The sequence below is a fragment of the Papaver somniferum genome, chromosome 6, assembly GCF_003573695.1.
Source record: "Papaver somniferum cultivar HN1 chromosome 6, ASM357369v1, whole genome shotgun sequence".
Lineage (NCBI taxonomy): Eukaryota > Viridiplantae > Streptophyta > Magnoliopsida > Ranunculales > Papaveraceae > Papaver > Papaver somniferum.
In genome coordinates, this window is record NC_039363.1 from 42,999,121 (window position 1) to 43,021,325 (window position 22,205).

A 22,205-nucleotide genomic window follows, 5' to 3' on the forward strand; every position below is an offset into this window, starting at 1 on the left:
AGAATCTCACATAAATGTTTCATCATAGACTGCACGATTTTGTGGGCGAAGTCCCGAGAAATCATGCAGCTCCTGACGGGAAGAGGGTCTCTATGAACTCAGGAGGGTTGCTGATTTTCTTTGTCTCGATTTTGGAGAAGTCATTCCTGATCTTCACGTGTGATGAAATTGGATTGCTGATTCTCTTCTACTGGGTTTTCAAGAGCAACGCGAGCCTTTTCATCTATAAACGCGCCTTCTGCTGAAGTGCCCGTGCCGGATGTTAAAAGTATTCCTTGTCAGCCCCATATATGTTTGACGTGACTCTTGTGGTGGCCGCTCCGTCAGTGTCTTGAGGAAAATAGGAGTCTCTTACTGAGTTGTAGCCATGTCTGTCTGAGCCTTACGAGAACCTTTTGTCTTTCCATCAAATCAACAATGGTAAGAGGAGACCGGCTTCCTCTGGTTCCTCCAGTCTCTCGTCTTGATGGTGGAGTAGCAGCGGCTCTGGTGACTGTTGGAGGTGTCACACTTGAAGAAACGTTGGGGGTGGCGGCAACGGCTCTGGTTCTGGTGATCGGAGCTGTAACGCCTGATGGAACATTTTTCGCGCCGCTGGTGTTGACAGGTGGCCTATTAATGCCGCTGGAAGGAACGTTAATACCGAGGATGATTTCAGCGCTAGCGTTTTCAGGGTTTGTTGCTGATCCGGACCTGAGTTCTACCATCTTGAGATCGGGATTGAAAAATAAAATTGGAAATTGTAAATGGATATTGAAACCGAGAGATTAATCTCCCACTGCGATTGCCAATTTTTTGAGAGTGAAAATTGCTTCTGTCGGGTTTGGTAATTTTGTGTGTGTCGATGAGAAACGAGTCTAGACCGTAAACAATGCACTGCACGGGAGTACTTTTGATTCGAGATATCAATATGTACAATACTGGCCTAAACCAAGAAATGGTCATTCCAGGCTTGCTTCAGTCACAAAGTGAAGGAGAAGGGTTGGTCTTAGAGAGGGAAGCGAAGAAAGTGTTGAGACCAGAATAGTTGATTCTGAAGGTGTGGTTGTTTATGACTTGTATCAGAAAGTAGAACTGGCTAGCAGAATGGAAAGCTACCAGGTGATTTTTGTATACTGTGTTGTTCTCCGACCAAAACTTGTTGTCTGGTGGAAATAGGTGAAACCTATTTATACAAGTCGTAATAAAACGTACCCTGGTCTCGTAGGAAGTGGAAACGATTGAGTAGTGGAAGAATGGAGTAACGTGTAATATCGGGAATTATGTTTCCATAATGAAGGATCCATTTACACCATTAATTCTTTCCATTACTAATCGCCCCGCTTAATGAAACTTTCTTGTAACGGGTGTATTGCACGCCGCACGCTGTAAACCGCCAGACCAATACCCTGATGATTATCCCCAGTTTATGACATGTTAGATGTCTCGAGTGTTTTCGTGGAAAATATGTAGCACTTTGCTACGTGCGGCAAGTTAAAATCAAGAGGATTGCCGCAGGAAAATAGCATGTGATGCTAGTAGGCTCGTCTTGGTTGGTCGCCTAAAACTCGCCACAAGTCTTCCAGTTCGGTGGCGAACTTGAATGGCTGAGATTGCATCTCATGGGGAAGGGTAGCCGTTGATTATGGCTACCTTCTGTTGGCGGCTGATGATGGCACATTGGCGCTTTAGTGTATGCCAGTGGAAATGCGGCATGGCTTAACATGGCTCGTGCATGCCAGTGGCACGGTGGTGCAAGTGGCACCTGGCGTAGCCATGACCACTAGATTTAGGCGGCTGGTCGCCTAAAACTTGCCACAATCCTGCCAGCTCGGTGGAGAACTTGAATGACTGAGATTGCATCTCATGAGGAAGCGTAGCCGTTCACAGTGGCGCTTTAGTGCATGCCAGTGACATTGCGGCATGGCTTTCATTGCTCATGCATGCCAGTGGCACGGTGGTGCAAGTGGCTCCTGGCGTAGTCGTGGCCACTAGACTTAGGTGGCTGGTCGCCTAAAAGTTTCCACAAGTCTGTCAATTCGGTGGAAAACTTGGATGGCAGAGATTGTATCTCATGAGGAAGGGTAGCCGTTGATTATGGCTACCTTATGTTGGCGCCTAAAAACTTTACCTAAATTAAGGTTTGGCATGTCAAAACCCTAATTAGAGCATAAGGCATGCGGCATGTGACCGTGGATGGATGATATGATTTTCCCAAATTCAATATAAACCATTTGAGTTGGCTAGCCAAGATGGATGGCTGGCATGATTTACATAAATCTGTGTTAACTCATGGAATTTCGTAATCAGAAAAATTCAGATGTGGGACCCTCGCTAAAATCGTTGTAGAATTGTCGTACAAACTCGGATTTTGACGGTCCGAGCCCTAGCCGTGGCCCACCGGCTAGCCGGTCGTGCCCTAACCGTGGACGGTCCCATGCCTCTCCCATTATGTTTCCTTATTTTGTTATTTTCATGAACTCATGAAAACTCCTTCATTCTAGCAACTTTCCTTGTTTGAGCAAAACTCACGGTTTCTCCATATTTTCATGGTTTCATGAGAAATAATAATATAAAATAGGGAAAGGTGTTGCGGGACCGGGCAACCTAGTCGGCCGGCGGTGCCCAAACCGTGGCCGGTCCCACACCTTGCAACCCCTAGTCTTATATAATTATTATTTCCCTAATATCATGAAACTCCTCCGTTCCAACAAAAATCATGGTTTCTCAATAGAACGGTTTCATGAAAAATAATGTTATAAAATAGGGAAAGGTGTCGTGGGACCGGGCAACTTGGAAGGCCGGCCATGCCTTAGCCGTGGCCGGTCCCAGACCTTGAAAAAAGCCAAAAGCCAACATGGTCACACGACCGTCTAGCCTCTCACGGCCATTTTAGATGTTAAAATACTCTTATTTTAATACTTACAAAATATTGATCAATTGAGCATACATGCTCATTCCAGCAAAAATCAAGAATTTCAGTCAAGATCAAACTCTTCTGAAAATCCAACATGTTGCTCAAATGCACACCAGAAAATACGGAAACTCACAGAATTGAAATATGGACATTGTGGTGACACGGGCATTCTCCATTGACCGACCAAGGGAAGCTCTAAGGCTTGCAACAAGCTGGTCCCACACACTTTCACAATTTTAACCAAATTTGCTCAATTTCTCATACTGGGCCCAAACTCTTTTCAACAAACCTGGAGTTTGCTCAAACGACCACTAGCTGGTCCAACGACCACCAAGGGCCGGTCTCATGCCCTCTTGGTCGGTCCCTCACTCTTCATAATTAGGTTTTGTCACCTAATGCTCAATCGAGCACTATTTCAAAAAAATGATAAAACCGGCATTTAATCATTATTCTTTCACCAACCGGCCAACCAAGGACCCTGGTACACGCTCACTCGAGCACACGGGTGCCACATGGACGTCTATCATCCCATGTGGTCGTCCCTCCATCACTCACGACCAATTTTCAGAAATTCGTCAAGTAATGAACAATTGATCAAAACTTAGGGTTTTCGAATAGACGCTCCACAAATCACCATTCTGAGCAAAATTCAAACACTAATAAATTTACATTGATTCAGCAATCAACATCTGGATTAATTATAATATATTCGGTAATCCACCAATATTTTAATTAATATTTTATTGGGTCACGTTACCAATAAATAATTCGTCGAATTGAGCAATACTTGCTCAGTTGCCCGAATATTGATCCAACTATCAATATTTAGTAATTTATGAGTAACCCATCGAATTGAGCAATACTTGCTCAGTTGCTCAAATATTGATCCAGCTATCAATATTCAGTAATTTATCAGTAATTCGTCGAATTGAGCAATACTTGCTCAGTTGCTCAAATATTGATCCGACTATCAATATTATCAGTCTTCCATCATCAAATTCACAATTTTTGCCAACACGTGCAATATCAGCATCGGTCAAAGAACTACGCATGTTCTATCCATGAATCACTGAGTACTCGTCACTCGTGCTCAATTCAACAAAATCTAGGCTCACTGTCTAATCAGTCAACAACTGACTAATTAATACACGTCTGTCATTCAGACTCCACGATTCATGAGACATCAATCACGTCACATGGGGGATATCACTTAGGGTTTTGGTCTGGCGACCTACGGCACGTGGATACATCCACGACGAGAAGTGTGAGTAAGTCGTGCAAACAGTTGAAGGAGTTAGCGAAGTAGTGGGTGCATGATCAACCATGTCCCCACAAGACCTAGAACTGGTTTCACCACGATCTCCCACTTTCCCACTCTTTCACTCAAGAAACCGTCACACTTACAAGGATCAATGTGTTTACTATTACATTATAAATAAGTCTCTGAATCCATGATTGAGAACAACGAATGATTACCATCATCAGTAATTGTCGACATAGAATTTCTCGAGTAATTATTCTCAGGAATTCATCAATCTACCAGAACTTATTCGAACTCAACCGTTCATCATTATTGCAGAAACCTTCAACACATCCACAATCCTTGATCATCATTGATCCCACACAATTCTCAGCTTCCCTCCTACAGATCAACCCATTTCCCTCTTTGTGACCGAATTGACCCTGGAACGGCCATTAACTTGGTTTAGGTCGGAGTCCTACAGATTGATCTCTCGAATCTAAGCACTCCCTTTGCAGTACATATGTGTGAGGCTGCCAGCTCGGTGGAGAACTTGAATGACTAAGACTGCATCTCATGAGGAAGGGTAGCCATTCACAGTGGCGCTTTAGTGCATGCCAGCTACATTGCGACATGGATGTCATAGCTCGTGCATGCCAGTGGAACGGTGGTGCAAGTGGCGCCAGGCGTTGTCGTGACCACTAGACTTAGGTGGCTGGTCGCCTAAAAGTTGCCACAAGTCTGTCAATTCGGTGGAAAACTTGGATGGATGAGATTGTATCTCATGAGGAAGGGTAGCCGTTGATTATGGCTACCTTCTGTTGGCGCCTGGCAACTTTGCCCAAATTAGGGTTTGGCATGTCAAAACCCTAATTAGAGCATAAGGCATGCGGCATGTGACCGTGGATGGATGAGATGATTTTCCCAAATTAAATATAAACCATTTGAGTTCGCTAGCCAAGTTGGATGGCTGAGATGATTTACATAAATTTGTGTTAACTCATGGAATTTCGTAATCAGAAAATTCAGATGTGGGACCCTCATTAAAATCGTTGTAGGATTCTCATATGAACTCGGATTTTGACGGTCCTCCCCTCCATTATGATAAGAAAAGAATTTACTATCTCCCCGCGCGTGAATATTTAGGTTTTGATCTCGTTTAGGAGGTGAAAACAGCCCGAAAGTAAAACTCAGGAAGAATTCAGGAGGGATTTCGTCAGTTTTCAGCCATGACCTGGATCGCCTTTTATGATGTTTCTCTTAACTCGTTATTCTGATTGATTTGAATTTTTAGTATGTTATGCTATACATCCATACGAAACTTTTGGCATGTAGCTCATACTAAAATTGTTTACCAAACGTTCCAGTTGTTTGTACAAACTTTGGGAATCCAATTTGGCATGGTGACCACTTGACGCAATTCCACCCCTTTTAATATTGTGGCAGGTTTAGAGCAACCTGATTGGTCAATAAAAAGAGGGGGTCTTCCAAGTACGAGTGTGGCCACACTTCTGGTCCGCGTGGTAGGTTTAATGCGACCTGATTGGTCGATGGGGAATAGGGCCGGCAAGTATGGGCCCAGCCACAACTAATGGGAGTATGGCAGGTTTAAAGAGACCTGATTGGTCGATAAAGAAGTAAGGTCTGGTTGGGTAGCATGGGGCGTGGCCAAGTGGCGCCGGCTGGCATGGCCACGCTTCCTCTCATTGTTGCTCCTACTCCGCGGATCCTTTATTCTTTGCTTTCTAATTTTTGGTAGTACTTTGCACCTACTAATCCATGGCGGATCAATTGCTTAGTCTGGGATTGTTGCTACATGCACCAGTCTGGATAAATTTCGTGTGAACATATTGAGTTGCTCAATAAATACGCAAGTGGAGAGGTTGAACACTCATCACTTTACATGTCTCTGTTTCTTTGCTGAGCGACGTCACATTAAATGTGAGGTTTTATAATTTTAACCCTGAACTAAAAACCACCATCAACATTAAGTCCCATACTTAGCATGTAACAGTGATATTGTTGCGGGGTAAGCATGAGATGGTCACATATGAGGATAAAAATCGAAAAGGAAGACATTAAGATATTGCCAGGAAAATTCGAATAACCTTTTGTAAGGAGGCATGAGTAGTCTATGATCCTTATGTTGGCATACTTTTGGCTTGGCCACAGGGTGCTAATGCCATGTAGTGTTGGTGCAACGAGCCTTGAATACAAAGATGAGTGTTGAGGTGGTGGAGCCGTCAGCACTATAATGTATTGAGGCAGTATGCATGACAGCACAGTTGTGAGTGTTGAGGAATTTGTATGTCTAAACACTAAAAGGAGGATGTGTTGAGCCAGTATGCCTGACAATAGAGTAGTGAGTGTTGGGAAATTTACACATCTCAACACTAAGAGGAAGGATGTGTTTAGGAAGTATGCCTGGCAAAACAGTGGTGAGTGTTGAGGAATTTACACGTCTCAACACGAATAATAAATGTGTGTTGAGGCAGCATGCCTGGCAACACAGTAGTGAGTGTTGAGTAATTTACACGTCTCAACACTAAGAGTAAGGATGTGTTGAGGCAGCATGCCTAGCAACACAATAGTGAGTGTTTAGGCAGCATGCCTGGCAACACAATAGTGAGTGTTGAGGAATTTACACGTCTCAACATGAATAAGAAAGGTACGTTGAGGCAGCATACCTGGAAACATACTAGTGAGTGTTGAGGAATTTACATGCCTCAACACTAAGAGGAAGAATGTGTTTGAGGAAGCATGCCTAGCAACACAGTAGTGAGTGTTGAGGAATTTGCACATCTCAACACTAAGAGGAAGGATGTGTTGAGGCATCATGCCTGGCAACACAATAGTGAGTGTTGAGGAATTTACACGTCTCAACATGAATAGGAAAGGTGTGTTGAGGCAGCATGCCTGGCAACACAGTAGTGAGTGTTGAGGAATTTACATGTCTCAACACTAAGAGATAGGATGTGTTGAGGCAGCATGCCTGGCAACACAATAGTGGTGTTGATGAATTTGCACGTATCAACACCGAGATGAGGGTGTGTTGAGGCAGCATTCCTGGCAACACAGTAGTGAGTGTTGAGGAATTTGCACGTCTCAACATTAAGAGAAAGGATGTGTTGAGGCAGCATGCCTGGCAACACAATAGTGAGTGTTGAGGAATTTACACGTCTCAATACTAAGATGAAGAATGTATTTAGGAAGCATGCATGTTAACGCAGTAATGAGTGTTGAGGAATCTGCATGTCTCAACACTAAGAGGAAGGATGTGTTGAGGCAGCATGCCTGGCAATACAATAGTGAGTGTTGAGGAATTTACACGTCTCAACACGAATAGGAAGAATGTGTTGAGGAAGCATGCCTAGCAACACAGTAGTGAGTGTTGATGAATTTTCACGTCTCAACACTAAGAGGAAGAATGTGTTTAGGAATATGACTAGCAACACAGTAGTGAGTGTTGAGGAATTTACACGTCTCAACACTAATATGAAGGGTGTGTTGAGGAAGCATGCCTAGGAACATAATAACGAGTGTTGAGGAATTTGCACGTATCACCACTAAGAAGAAGGGTATGTTGAGGAAGCATGCCTAGCAACATAGAAGTGAGTGTTGAGGAATTTACAAGTCTCAAGACTAAGAGGAAGAATATGTTGAGGAAAATTTCCTAGCAACACAATAGTGAGTGTTGAGGAATCTGCATGTCTCAACACTAAGAGGAAGGATGTGTTGAAGCAGCATGCCTGGCAATACAATAGTGAGTGTTGAGGAATTTACACGTCTCAACACGAATAGGAAAGGTGTGTTGAGGCAGCATGCCTGGCAACACAGTAGTGAGTGTTGAGGAATTTGCACGTCTCAACACTAAGAGGAAAAATGTGTTGAGGAAGCATTCCTTGCAACACAGTAGTGAGTGTTGAGTAATTTACACGTCTCAACACTAAGAGGAAAAATATGTTGAGGAAACATGCCTAGCAACACAATAGTGAGTTTTGAGGAATTTGCACGGTTCAACGCTAAGAGGAAGGCTGTGTTGAGGAAGCATGCCTAGCAACACAATAGTGAGTGTTGGGGAATTTTCACGTCTCAACACTAAGAGGAAGAATGTGTTGAGGAAGCATGCCTAGCAACACAGTAGTGAGTATTGATGAATTTTCACGTCTCAACACTAATAGGAAGAATGTGTTGAGGAATATGACTAGCAACACAATAGTGAGTGTTGAGGAACTTACACGTCTCAACACTAATAGGAAGGGTGTGTTGAGGAAGCATGCCTATGAAAACAATAGCGATTGTTGAGGAATTTGCACGTATCACCACTAAGAGGAAGGGTGTGTTGAGGAAGCATGCCTAGCAACATAATAGTGAGTGTTGAGGAATTTACAAGTCTCAAGACTAAGAGGAAGAATATGTTGAGGAAAATTTCCTAGCAACACAGTAGTGAGTGTTGAGGAATTTGCACGTCTCAACACTAAGAGGAAGAATGTGTTGAGGAAGCACGCCTAGCAACATAGTAATGAGTGTTGGGGAATTTGCACGTCTCAACACTAAGAGGAAGAATGTGTTGAGGAAACACACCTAGCAACACAGTAGTGAGTGTTGAGGAATTTACGCATCTCAACACTAACAGGAAGAATGTGTTGAGGAAACATGCCTAGCAACATAGTAGTGAGTGTTTAGGAATTTGCACGTCTCAACACTAAAAGGAAGGGTGTGTTGAGGAAGCATACCTAGCAACACAGTAGTGAGTGTTGAGGAATTTGCACGTCTTAGCACTAAGAGGAAGAATGTGTTGAGGAAGCATGCCTAGCAACACAGTAGTGAGTGTTGAATAATTTGCACGTCTCAACACTAAGAGGAAGGGTGTGTTAAGGAAGCATGCCTAGCAACACAGTAGTGAGTGTTGAGGAATTTGCACGTCTCAACACTAAGAGGAAGAATGTGTTGAGGAAGCATGTCTAGCAACACAATAGTGAGTGTTGAGGAATTTTCACGTCTCAACACTAAGAGGAAGAATGTGTTTAGGAAGCATGTCTAGAAACATAGTAGTGAGTGTTTAGGAATTTGCACGTCTCAACACTAAGAGGAAAAATGTGTTGAGGAAGCATGCCTAGCAACACAGTAGTGAGTGTTGAGGAATTTGCACGTCTCAACACTAAGAGGGAGAATGTGTTTAGGAACCATGACTAGCAAGACAGTAGTGAGTGTTGAGGAATTTGCACGTCTCAACACTAAGAGCAAGAATATGTTGAGGAAGCATGCCTAGCAACACAGTAGTGAGTGTTGAGGAATTTGCACGTCTCAACACTAAGAGGAAGGATGTGTTGAGGCACCATGCCTGTAAACACAATAGTGAGTGTTGAGGAATTTACACGTCTTAACACGAATAGGAAAGGTGTGTTGAGGCAGCATGCCTGGAAACACAATAGTGGTGCTGAGGAATTTGCACGTCTCAACACTAAGATATTTAAAATTTATTGAATATGCCTAATAGATATAAAACATTTAGTTTAAGGATAGTTACTTAGCTCTGTATCCGCTAGGAATTTCCTTCGTGCATGATTGGGCTTTGGGTATTTTAGGATCCCCCATGAGTGAGAAGCATCAGGCGTTAGTGATGACATCAGGATGATGACGAGTTGATAGACGGACAAAAGTCCCCAGGTCTTTGATGGGATGAAACAAAAGGTGGCCACAACTATGAACCTTGGTTGGGTGCGATCATGATCCTTGACAGGGAGGAGTGTGGAGGCTACATCACGATCTTTTGCGGAAGAAGTGGAGGCTACGGCATGATCCTTGGAAGGGAAAAGTGGCGGCTACGACACGATCCTTGACGGGAAGAAGTGGCATCCATGGCACGATCCTTGGCAGGAGGGAGGCGTTGAAGCGGCTTCAGCTCTTGGAGAGGACGTTGAAGCTAATGGATCAAAACGCTGAAGCTTCGGCTTCAGATCCTGGAGCAGCTTATGGAGAGAACGCTGAAGCGAAGCGGCTGCTTGAGTGAACGTTGAAGCGGAGCCGGTGCTGGAGAAAGTTGAAGCGGAGCGACTTCTGGAGAGAACGTTGAAGCAGATCCTGGAGAGAAACGTCGAAGCGGCTCCTGGAGAAAACTCCAATGAGGGCGCTATTAACCCTTGACTTAGAAAAACGACTTGATACGATATGGCATATGGGAAAACGGCATAAATAGTGCTGGTCGACAAGTCGTGTTTTTCTCCTCATGGGAAAGAATACGCTTCTTATGTTTGATTTTCCCTTGCAACTCTCGGAGCCTTGATGGTTACAATGTTGAAGTCGTAGGCCGCGTCAATCAGCATGTTGTCAAACTCGACATCCTTCAAGTGAACAGTGGTTAGGAGTCCCCAGTTCCATATATCAATCGTGGTTTCCAGGAGAGGTTGGGGTTTGGGAACAGCTTCCCTGGATGGAAACAACTGCTTTCCTGATGCAGTGTGGTTGAGGGATAAAAATATGTCTTGACGCTGCGCCTTGGAGAAATACAGAATCTCACATAAATGTTTCATCATAGACTGCACGATTTTGTGGGAGAAGTCCCCAGAAATCATGCAACTCCTGCGGGAAGAGGGTCTCTGTGAACTCAGGAGGGTTGCTGATTTTCTTTGCCTCGATTTTGGAAAAGTCATTCCTGATCTTCACGTGTGATAAAATTGGATTGTTGATTCTCTTCTACTGGGTGTTCAAGAGCAACGCGAGCCTCTTCATCTATAAACGCGCCCCCTGCTGAAGTGCATGTGCCGAATGTTAAAAGTATTCCTTGTCAGCTCCATCTGGGTTTGACGTGACTCTTGTGGTGGCCGCTCCTTTAGTGTCTTGAGGAAAATAGAAATCTCTTTCTGAGCTGTAGCCATGTCTGTCTGAGCCTTACGAGAACCTTTTGTCTTTCCATCAAATCAACAGTGGTAAGAGGAGATCGGCTTCCTATAGTTCCTCCAGTCTCTCGTCCTGATGGTGGAGTAGCAGCGGCTCTGGTGACGGTTGGAGGTGTCACACTTGAAAAAACGTTGGGGATGGCGGCAACGGCTCTGGTTCTGGTGATCGGAGGTGTAACGCCTGAAGGAACATTTTTCGCGCCGCTGGTGTTGACAAGTTGCGTATTAATACCACTGTGAGGAACGTTAATACCGAGGATGATTTCAGCGCTATCGTTTTCAGGGTTTGTTGCTGATCCGGACCTGAGTTCTACCATCTTGAAATCAGGATTGAAAAATGAAATTGGAAATTCATATTGCAACCGAGAGATTAATCTCCCACTGTGGTTGCCAATTATTTGAGAGTGAAAACTGCTTCTGCCGGTTTGGTAATTTTGTGTGTGTGGATGAGAAACGAGTCTAGACCCTAAATAATCCACTGCACGGGAGTACTTTTGATTCGAGAGATAAATCTATACAATACTGGCCTAAACCAAGAAATGGCCGTTCCAGGCTTGCTTCAGTCACAAAGTGAAGGAGAAGGGTTGGTCTTAGGGAGGGAAGTGAAGAAAGTGTTGAGACCAGAATAGTTGATTCTGAAGGTGTGGTTGTTTATGACTTGTATCAAAAAGTAGAACTGACTAGCAGAATGGCAAGCTACCAGGTGATTTCTGGATACTGTGTTGTTCTCCAACCAAAACTTGTTGTCTGGTGGAAATAGGTGAAACCTATTTATACAAGTCGTAATAAAACATACCCTGGTCTCGTAGGAAGTGGAAACGATTGAGTAGTGGAAGAGTGGAGTAACGTGTAACTTCAGGAATTATGTTTCCATAATGAAGGATCCGTTTACACCATTACTTCTTTCTATTACTAACTGCCCCGCTTTATGAAACTTTGCTACGGGCGTATTGCACGCCGAACGCTGTAAACCGCCAAACCAATACCCTGATGATTATCCCCCAGTTTGTGACATGTTTGATATCTCGAGTGTTTTCGTGGAAAACATGTACCACTTTGCTACGTGCGGCAAGTTAAAATCAAGAGGCTTGCTGCAGGAAAATAGCATGTGATGCTAGTATGCTCGTCTTGGTTGGTCGCCTAAAACTTGCCACAAGTATGCCAGTTCGGTGGCGAACTTGAATGGCTGAGATTGCATCTCATGAGGAAGGGTAGTCGTTGATTATGACTACCTTATGTTGGCACCTGATGATGGAACATTAACGCTTTGGTGTATGCCAGTGGAAATGCGGCATTTCTTGGCATGTCTCGTGCATGCCAGTGGCGCGGTGGTGCAAGTGGCGCCTAGCGTAGCCATGATCACTAGATTTAAGTGATTGGTCGCCTAAAACTTGCCACAAGCCTGCCAGCTCAGTGGAGAACTTGAATGACTGAGATTGAATCTCATGAGGAAGGGTATCCGTTCACAGTGTCGCTTTAGTGCATGCCAGCGGCGTTGCGGCATGACTGTCATAGCTCGTGCATGCCAGTGGCACGGTGGTGCAAGTGGCGCCTGGCGTAGTCGTGGCCACGAGACTTAGGTGGCTGGTCGCCTAAAAGTTACCACAAGTCTATCAGTTCGGTGGAAAACTTGGATGGCTGAGATTGTATCTCATGAGGAAGGGTAGCCGTTGATTATGGCTACCTTATGTTGGCGCCTGAGAACTTTGCCTAAATTAGGGTTTGGCATGTCGAAACCCTAATTAGAGCATAAGGCGTGCGGCATGTGACCGTGGATGGATGAGATGATTTGCACAAATTCAATATAAACCATTTGAGTTGGATGGCTGAGATGATTTACATAAATTTATGTTAACTCATGGAATTTCGTAATCAGAAAATTCAGATGTGGGACCCTCACTAAAATCGTTGTAGAATTCTCGTACGAACTCGTATTTTGACAGTCCACCCCCTCCATTATGATAAAAAAAGGAATTTACTATCTCCCATGCGGGAATATTTAGGTTTTGAGCTCGTTTAGGAGGTGAAAACAACCCGACAGTAAAACTCAGGAAAAATTGAGGAGGGATTCTGTCAGTTTTCAGCCATGACCTAGCTCGCCTTTTATGCTGTATCTCTTAGCTCGTACTCCGATTGATTTGAATTTTTAGTATGTTATGCTAGACATCCATATGAAACTTTTGGCATGTAGCTCATACTAAAATTGTTTACCAAACGTTCCCAGTTGTTTGTACAATATTTTGGTATCCATTTTGGCATGGTGACCACTTGACGCAATTCCACCTCTTTTAATATTGTGGCAGGTTTAGAGCAACCTGATTGGTCAATACAAAGAGGGGTCCACACTTATGGTGCGCGTGGTAGGTTTAATGCGACCTGATTGGTCGATGGAGAATAGGGCCGGCAAGTATGGGCCCAGCCACAACTCATGGGAGTGTGGCAGGTTTAAAGAGACCTGATTGGTCGAAAAAGGAGTAAGGGACGGTTGGGTAGCATGGGGCGTGGCCAAGTGGCGCCGGCTGGCATGTCCACACTTCCTCTCATTGTTTCTCCTACTCTGCAGCTTCTTTATTCTTTTCTTTCTGATTTTGGGTAGGACTTTGCACCTACTAATCCATGGCGGATCAATTGCTTAGTCTGGGATTGTTGCTACATGCACCAGTATGGATAAATTTCATGTGAACATATTGAGTTTCTCAATAAATACGCAAGTGGAGAGGTTGAACACTCATCACTTTACATGGATCCGTTTCTTTGCTGAGTGACGACACATTAAATGTGAGGTTTTACAATTTTAACCCTGAACTAAAAACCACCATCAACAGGGAGATGGGTTGATCTGTAGAAGGAAAGCTGAGAAGTGTGTGAGATCAATGGTAATATTTGAATGTGTTGTAGGTTTATGCAAATGATGATTAAGTTTGAGTGATTGAAATAGTGTTGGTCCCACGATGATTCTTGGTTATACGATGGATTGTTTGTTCAATATCTCGTAAATTTCCTTGTGTTTTTCGTATATTTGTACGTTCTTTTAATTATGGACTCAGAGACTTATTTATATTGTTGGAAATGTAAACACATTTATCTCCAGTAAGTGTGACAGTTTCTCGAGTGAAAGAGTGGGAAATCGTGGTTTCACCAGTTCCTCGTACGTGAGATGGTTGGTTGATTGTCCACCCACTACTTTGCTAAATCCCTTAACTGCTTGCACGACTTACTCACATTTCTCATCGTGGATGAACACACGTGTTGTAGGCCGCCAGATCAAAACCTTAATGGATATCCCCCATGTGACGTGATTGATGTCTCACGAACGTGGAGTCTGCAAAGCAGACGTGTATTTGTTTAGTCAGTCGTTGACTTGATTAGACGATGGGTCTAGACTTTGTTTAGTGGAGCATGATATTCGAATGCTCTATGATTCATGAATTGAACATGTCTCTGGGACGTGGTTCTTCGAATGAATAATGTTGATAATCTGAGTAAATATTGCTCCAGCAATTGATCAATAAATTACTGAATATTAGTGTATGGATCGAGTGTCTGAGTAAGTATTGCTCATTCGATGAATTACTGACTATTGATAGTCGGATAAATATTCAAGCAATTGAGCAAGTATTGCTCGGTGAATTACTGAATATTGATAGTTAGATCAATATTCAAGCAATTGAGAAAGTATTGCTAATTCGATAAATTATTGGTAGCATGACCAAATAAAATATTAGTTTAAAATATTGGTAGCTGGACCGAATACCATATAATTAATCTGGATGTCGATTGCTGGATCAACATAAAATTATAAGTGTTTGAACTTGCTCAGAATTATGATTTGTGGAGCGTTTGTTCGAAACACTAATTTTGATCAATTGTTCGTCAATTAATGAATTACTGAAAATAGGTCACTGAGTGAAGGAGTGACCGATCACATGTGTTGACGGTGGATTTTCAACAAAGGTCAAAACCATGAAATCATGATACTGCATGTTTCTGACACGGCTTTCAGGCATGTGACGATTCATATTTTACGAAGCCATGGTGAATATGTTTTTCCAAAAGCCTCCACCAGATGAGCGTTCGATGCCTTGCATTTCATCATGACCTCTATGTAGAATAACATAATTGGGCGATTCTCCTCAGATTGATAGCTTAACGCCTTCAGGACGTCGGTGACACTCATTGTTCCCTGACTACATGAGATAGACCCACCTCCACATAGAAGAACGATTAGGAGGTTCTCCGTATATTGAGAGCATTAACGCCTTCAGGACGTCGGTGACACTCATTGTTCCCTGACTATGTGGAGAGACCGTGTATAGACTCAGGCGGTTCTCCGTAGATTGAGAGCATTAACGCCTTCAGGTCGTAAGCAACACCCGTGACTCCCTGACTATGCACCCTTAAGGATGGATGTGACGCTTTAACTGGATAATATCCTTTCTGCAATAGATTGATTCTACCCTGATATTCACCACTGAATTCCTAGAAGATAATGTATTTTATCTCATCATTCCGACTTCATGATCGAATCCATTGATCTCATAAAATGGTGATAAATAAATTATTACTCTGATTTGATGATCGAATCTACGGCTGATCTCATGAAATGGTAATAGATTACTCTGATTTCATGATCGAATCCACGTCTGATCTCATGAAATGGTAATAAACAACCATTACTCTGATTCTATGGTCGAATCCACGATCCCATGGAAGGCTAGCCGTGGCCGGTCCCATGCTTCTCCCATTATTTTTCCTTATTTTTTTATTTTCATGAACTCATGAAAACTCCTTCATTCTAGCAACTTTCCTTGTTTGAGAAAAACTCACGGTTTCTCCATATTTTCATGGTTTCATGAGAAATAATAATATAAAATAGGGAAAGGTGTTGCGGGACCGGGTAACCTAGCCTGCCGGCCGTGCCTAAACCGTGGTCGGTCCCACACCTTGCAACCCCTAGTCTTCTATAATTATTATTTCCCTAATCTCATGAAACTCCTCCTTTCCAACAAAACTCATGGTTTTTCAATAGTTTCACGGTTTCATGAAAGATAATATCATAAAATAGGGAAAGGTGTCGTGGGATCGGGCAACTTGGCCGGCCGACCATGCCCTAGCCGTGGCCGGTCCCACACCTTGCAATCCCTATTCTTTCATAAATATTATTTCCCTCATCTCATGAAACTCCTCAATTTGACCAAAAAATCATGGTTTCTTCATATTTTCTCAAATATTGCTCAAATCATGAAAAAGCCAAAAGCCAACATGGTTACACGACCGGCTAGCCTCTCACGGATATTTTAGATGTTAAAATACTCTTATTCTAATACTTACAAAATATTGATCAATTGAGCATACATGCTCATTCCAGCAAAAATCAAGAATTTCAGTCAAGATCAAACTCTTCTGAAAATCCAACATGTTGCTCAAATGCACACCAGAAAATATGGAAACTCTCAGAATTGAGACATGGTCATTGTGGTGACACGGGCCTGCTCCCTTGACCTACCAAGGGCGGCTCTAAGGCTTGCAACAAGCCGGTCCCACACACTTTCACAATTTTAACCAAATTTGCTCAATTGCTCATACTGGGCCCAAACTCTTTTCAACAAACCTGAAGTTTGCTCAAACGACCACTAGCTGGTCCAACGACCACCAAGGTCCGGTATCATGCCCTCTTGGTCGGTCCCTCACTCTTCCATAATTAGGTTTTGTCACCTAATGCTCAATCAAGCACTATTTCAATAAATGATAAAACCGACATTTAATCATCATTCTTTTACCAACCGGCCAACCAAGGACCCTGGTGCACGCTCACTCGAGCACACGGGTGCCATATTGACGTCTATCATCCCATGTGGTCGTCCCTCCATCACTCACGACCAATTTTCAGCAATTCGTCAAGTGATGAACAATTGATCAAAAATTAGGGTTTTCGAATAGACGCTCCACGAATCACCATTCTGAGAAAAATTCAAACACTAATAAATTTATGTTGATTCAACAATAAACATCTGGATTAATTATAAAATATTCGGTAATCCACCAATATTTTAATTAATATTTTATTGGGTCACGTTACCAATAAATAATTCGTCGAATTGAGCAATACTTGCTCAGTTGCCAGAATATTGATCCATCTATCAATATTTAGTAATTTATCAGTAACTCATCGAATTGAGCGATACTTGCTCAGTTGCTCAAATATTGATCCATCTATCAATATTCAGTAATTTATCAGTAATTCGTCAAATTGAGAAATACTTTCTCAGTTGCTCAAATATTGATCCGACTATCAATATTATCAGTAATCCATCATCAAATTCACAATTTTTGCCAACACGTGCAATATCAGCATCGTTCAAAGAATTACGCATGTTCTATCCATGAATCACTAAGTACTTGTCACTCGTGCTCAATTGAAAAAAATCTAGGCTCACTATCTAATCAGTCAACAACTGACTAATTAATACACGTCTGTCATGCAGACTCCACGATTCGTGAGACGTCAATCACATCACATGGGGGGATATCACTTAGGGTTTTGGTCTGGCGGCCTACGGCACGTGGATACATCCACGAAAAGAAGTGTGAGTAAGTCCTGCAAACAGTTGAAGGAGTTAGCAAAGTAGTGGGTGAATGATCAACCATGTCTCCGCACGACTTGGAACTGGTTTTACCACGATCTCCCACTTTCCCACTCTTTCACTCAAGAAACCGTCACACTTACAAGGATCAATGTGTTTACTATTACATTATAAATAAGTCTCTGAATCCATGATTGAGAGCAACGAATGATTACCATCATCAACAATTGTCGACATAGAATTTCTCGAGTAATTACTCTCAGGAATTCATCAATCTACCAGACCTTATTCGAACTCAACAGTTCATCCTTATTGTAGAAACCTTCAACACATCCACAATCCTTGATCATCATTGATCCCACACAATTCTCAGCTTCCCTCCTACAGATCAACCTATTTCCCTTTTTGCGATCGAATTGACTCTGGAACGGCCATTGACTTGGTTTAGGTCGGAGTCCTACAGATTGATCTCTTGAATCTAAGCACTCCCTTTGCAGTGCATCTGTGTGAGGTTGAACAGTTTGCTCGGTTGAGGATTCTCGACAACACGCTCGTCTCTTCAATTCCCTGAAAAGCCAGTGAATCGTTTTTACCCATCTACAGATTTGCGACCACAGTGGGAGATTAATCTCTCGGTTGCAATCTCACATTTTCGCAAAATGGTTGATCTTAGGTCTGATTCAGTTACAAATCCTAACGCGATCAACGCTAGCACTAGCAACAATGGTGGTATTCCATAAGCCATTCCTGCTTCCAACAATGGTGGTGACACTACTCCTCCTCGAACCAATGTCGAAAATCATCCTCTTTTCAGCCGGGATCCCGAGGAAGTCATAGAAAATCCACCCACCATCGCTGATCTCATGAAAGTGCAAGAAACTCTTTCCAAAAATCAGACCGACATGGCTGCGACGCAGAAAGAGCTATGTAACTATCACAAAACCCTCACTGATAAAGTGTCTGAGAAGACTCATGAGAAAGGAAAATCCAAGGAAACATCTTCTGAACCTGAAGTTGTTCCCGTCCATGTAGTTGATGATGATGAAGTCCACGAATCTGCAGAAACAGCAAAGGAGCCCGCCGGTTTCATCACTCGTGAAGATCTGGAACGTTTTATGGAGGATCGAGGGAAGGGAAATGTGCAGTCTTTCCACCCACCATCAACCTCCATACCATGCTGCTATACAGATAATCCCTCTCCCAAAAGGTTACACTTCTCCAATGTGCACACTATACAATGGAACTGGGAATGCTCGGGAACATATTTCTCGATTTCTGGAGGCACTAGGAGAGAACGAGCACAACCATGTTGTCTGTATGAAAGAATTCTCAAAATCTCTGACGGTCCGGGAATACACTTGGTACAACAACATTGTACCTGGGAGCATCGCTAACTGGGTAGCAATGGTTAACGCCTTTTACAGGAAATATTTCTTCGTTTCTAAACAGATTACTCTCTCCGACTTAATAAGGATGACTCAGAAGAACGCTGAAAATCCGAATGAGTATGTGAAGAGGTTCAGAATCCAAGCCTTAGATTGTCATGATCCAAATGTCACTGAACAACAATTAGTGGATTTGTGCATCAACGGAATGATCCCAATATACAGAGCCTTGCTGGAGAATCTGCGATTCTATACTTTCTCAGAACTCCATGAAGCAACCTTACGATTAGCAACTACCGTGCATGCTTTACTGGAAAGAGAATGACCTACACTGAGAAACTTGTGATACTCAGCGTCTCTTCAACAGACAATACAACCTCCAACCTTCCATGAACGTTGTTACTGAAAGAATCAAAAGGAAAGTCGAAACATCATATCAGAAGCAGACTTCTCCAATCTCCCAAGATCCTTCGGAAGCGCAAAGAAAGGATAACCAATCATGAAATGCACAAACCTCAAGCCTGCATCAACAAACGAGGAAATGATCAAATATATTCAAACTTCTCTATTCTTATTGATGAAGTGATCGAGTTACTGGATGTCTGGATTAACGATGAGAAAATTGACATTCATCAGGAGACATCCAACTGAAGAAGAAATGGATAATCCCAGGTATTGCTGCCTTCATAAGTTCACCAATCATCCAACAGGTGACTGCAATATTTTCAAAGAGAAGGTTGATCCATAATAGCTTCAACTGGGAACTGAAAGAGTACACAAGAATCATTTCCTAGTGAAAACCTTTACACTCTCTGAACAACCAGTCAAAGAAGTAGTTCAATCGTTGATCGAGCGTATCTGTGAATTGCTTCATCTGTCTAAGGAATAAGGGAAAGACGTGTTCACATCACCAAATTACATTGTGTCAGATGTCTGTCCATCCCGGAAATACTCCTTGAACCTTCATCCACAAGGAGATGCACGACTGGGGACTACTTACCACAGTCCATCTCAAAGAAAATGAATTCGGAAGAATGTTGATTGATGCTGACACCACCATCAACATCATTCCACTGAAAACCCTCGGAGCCACAGGCATCACTCGACAAGAATATAGTCATGATCCTATCTCAATCAGAGACCTTGAAAGATCTCTCAGAAATATTTATGGCTACGTCACTCTCAAAGTGAACACAAGTTCAACCTGGACAGAAACCAAGTTTCACATAATCAGGATGATCCAGAATATGACATGTTCTTCAGACGAGCGTGGATCCGCGCTGAAAAGATGGGTACTGACAAAGCGCATTTGGTTGCACATCTTTCTAACGAATAAAGTTATGATCCAGAAGATTTAGCGGACATTCCATCATTATAGCACTTGGGGGAATTTCGAACTCTGACGAGGTTGAAGCAAGAACCTGCAAAATATGCATAGACATTCATCAAGAGGTTCCGCATTCAGGCAAGTCTCATTCCTCACATGTCATTCTAGCATGGGGACTCAATTCTACTAGCATCTTTGTTATTGCAAAGACGCTATGAGTGGGTAATATCACCTCAGCAATATTTTACCAAGTGGTTGAATATGACACCCCTTCGAATCGAGCATCTCAGCGAGACATTCATTACTGAGAGATGACTGAAGCATTGCAAAGAAAACTTTGGGAATTTCTCCATAGCCTTGCAGGAGTGTCCATGAGTGACACAAAATCAGAAAGATCTGATGTCTGCACAAGTGTTGAATCCCACTATCGCAGTGAACAGAATGCTGAATCAACAGAAGATACACGGGGCTAAGACGATCAAGCCTAAGACATTTGACACTTCAACGCTCAATCATATAAGAAGCCTTCGAATTGTACTCCCAATCAAAGAGTACACCTTCCATAGTAGTGCCTCTGGATTCAATACAATATCTTGACGGTGACACGCTGATTCAACACCGACACGATCAAAGTGCTACAATCGATAAATCTTCACTATCCCATGATAATACTTCTGGAGCGGATGAAGCATTATTCATTGATGGAACAAACTCCTTCAACACACTGGGGACTTGATATTATTAAATGAAGTCCGTTGCTTCTATCTTCCGCAACAACATCAATTCCCAGACAAAGCCACTTTGCGGCTCACAGGATGGAGGAGCAAGACTATGTCAATAATCATGTTTCTAGCTTTCTCAGCCTATGGAGCAACTCCAACTACAATATCGGAATTAAAAAGGATATGTGGAGGAACTTCATTCATGGTCTCAGCATCAACAAGAATTTCTGGAGAAAATTGAATCATGATCTCAGCATCAATAACAGTCTCAGGCACAACATCCAGATTCATCAACTATCCATTCTCTGAAGTGTTACTCGATGGATCGTACTTCTTCAAGCCATGATAATTCATATCAAGATGTGTAGACATGAAAACATGTTAACATGAGCGTCTTCCAAAAAGCTTGCACGATGGACGGGCACAAGCCAAAGTTTTCTATAAGATGTTCTCATCACCTCTACAAATGAGATGCAACACAATTCAGGCCACGGGTTTATGAAAACGTACCAATGGTTGAGGAATGGGACAATGCTTCCTCAACGAAAGATGTTCTTCTATGTCTTTTCTACAACATATCAAAAGGGAGCATCAATCGGACATACGATCTGAAAGATATGGCCTTTACCGTCAGGTTTATGAAATCTGAAAAATTTATACGGGATTACAAATTACAAATGTGCACGCTTCGTTGGCTGACTTCTACAACTCCAAATTGAGTGATTCTTTTTTCATGTGATAACTCAGTCTCTTAGCTTCAAAAGTTGGGATCAAGCATCGAATTCCGACGTCGTATAAGGTTCCTACAGCTTCCATGGCATACAACATGCAAGCAGCAATTCATAGACGGGATTCATAACTTCCACAGTCGATCAGTGTCCAACAGGTCATTCCGTTAAGTCCTTCATCAAGGTACCTCCAAATTTCTACCTGGATCCTCTATCTAGGTCTTTCCAGAAAAAGGGAAAACGAAAAGAGAGATTTAACAAAATACTGGGGACTGACGGTCCACTGATCATGGCGATCAGTTTCACAGTACCAGACTCTCATGTGCTGATCATTCATCATAAAAGAAATGATACCACCAGGACATGCAATCATGGTCATTATATCACCCCCTCTTCAGAGCAACCTCAGTGACGGTCCCGTGAC